Consider the following 1,913-nt stretch of genomic DNA (forward strand, 5'->3'; position numbering starts at 1 on the left):
TTTTTGTCATTTCTAATACTTTGGCGCCATCTACTGTCCCTTCAGCTCCTCCTGACACAGCTAAAGTTTTCCTCTTTCTTGGTTAACTACTTTAACCTACTCTTCCCTCATATCACGCATCTACAGCCCAGCTTCCCTTTGTCCCAAACAAAGAGGGCACTACCTGTAAACCAATATCTAAAATGCCTTCAAAAAATCAAGCCATTAGTGGGGACTAATATACCTTTTCAACCTGTGCCTGAGACATCTCCCAAAATTATACCATCAGAGGAAACTAATCAACTAATCAATCTCCTCAACCATTTGTTGAAATGCCTTTTAAAGTGAAACTACCAGAAGAGGCAAATAAACCCCCTCAGCTAATCTTAGGCCTCTAGTCCAAAGCAGAATTTCATGCAATTGTTAAGTAATTTTATAAGTACATGAAGACCCATGAAATTTACTAGAGAATTTGGAATTTGAATGAACACCTACAAATCTTGGCTCCCTATTTATTCCAAGTCATAAATAGGACCAGGGGAGGCTGATTTGTGGTTGGAAAGGGCAGGTTGGAGAAACCATGACAGTCCCCTATTGAGACCCGAGGAAAAAAAAAAAAGGTGTTTTTTAAATGCCATTTAGAAGGCATTTCCGCACAAAACTGATTGGTCTAAAGTCCAAAACTGTAAACAAAACTAGGATGAAATGGTTTCTAATGATCAGGACTGATCAGTTGGAACTTTCGCAGTGCACTCTGGATGAATTTTAAAAGACGATGGAACAAAAATTGCTTTTAATTCTGTTTTTAACTAGTTTGCATCCGGATTTGTTTGAACTAGTTAAAGGACAAAACTCAATTGAGAAAGTATTACTATTTCAGAACGGAATTGACTTTTAAGATAGCTCAAATTCAACAACAACAAAATCCCAAGAATGAAAAATTAAAATAAAACCAAGGCAAATTTGTTTCTGTAGCAGTTGCAACACACTGAACCAAAAAGAGAATTCAATCAATGAACATGTTGTTGTTGTTGTTATTGTTAAGTGCCATGGAGTAGATTCCCACCCATAGCAACCCTGTATGGGTTTCCGAGGAGCAGCTGGTGAGCTTGAACCACCGACCTTGCAGTTCAAATGGCTTTGCAGTCTGGTGCATTAACCCACAGTACCACACCAGGACTTCAATAAACATCTAGTCCTCCAAATAATAACAGTGACCCCCCAAAATGTATGCTTTTATTGCAAGAAACTAAGCCATTTGAAAAATGAATGTTTTACATTTAAAAGTAAACAAGGGAAAACAAGATGGCAGATCGGGTAGAAGTGCAGTAAGAACTCCGTCAGCAACAACACAGAATACCAGACCAAGCAGGCTCAGGGGATGGTGCCAGAACTCTGAACCACATATAAAGGAACATTTAAAAGCCTGGAAGGCTTACAGTGAGGGGAATTTGCAACAGAAGCAAGAAATCCATTGCTTTCTAATTCAAGATGCTCAACTGCTCCTGGAGTCGCCATCTTGGGTGAGACCAAGCAGGAGAAGGCTCACAGCAGCCACGGACCCCTGACAGAACCACAGAAATAAAGTGTGGACATTCTCTTTTTTTTTTTTTTTTGGTATCTGTTCATTGGTCTGTTGCTGTCTGTGCACCTCCATTCTGGTGAGTAGAGGGGGTGCCTGAGCAAGTGGACACCCCAAACCTACCCCCGAAGGGTTCTACTACACATGTGCACAGATGTCCTCAAAATTTAAAGTGACAGTTTCCACTTAAAACCAAACGGACACAGCTGGCCCTGAACTGTTTATCACTAGGAAAAAGGCCTGAATGGGGATTGTGGAACAGCACAGGCAGACTAATAAGGTAACAGGCCAAAAATTAAATCCTGAGTTATGTTACAACTACCAACAGTGGCGTCTTGAAGTTACTCAGGAA

General features: G+C 40.5%; 1 pseudogene; it reads left to right on the top strand.

Moving 5' to 3' along the window:
* LOC102818325 overlaps window positions 1–1,913 on the top strand; it is a 20,007-nt pseudogene that overhangs the window by 15,875 nt on the left and 2,219 nt on the right.

Source organism: Chrysochloris asiatica, unplaced genomic scaffold (assembly GCF_000296735.1).
Source record: "Chrysochloris asiatica unplaced genomic scaffold, ChrAsi1.0 scaffold00198, whole genome shotgun sequence".
NCBI lineage: Eukaryota > Metazoa > Chordata > Mammalia > Afrosoricida > Chrysochloridae > Chrysochloris > Chrysochloris asiatica.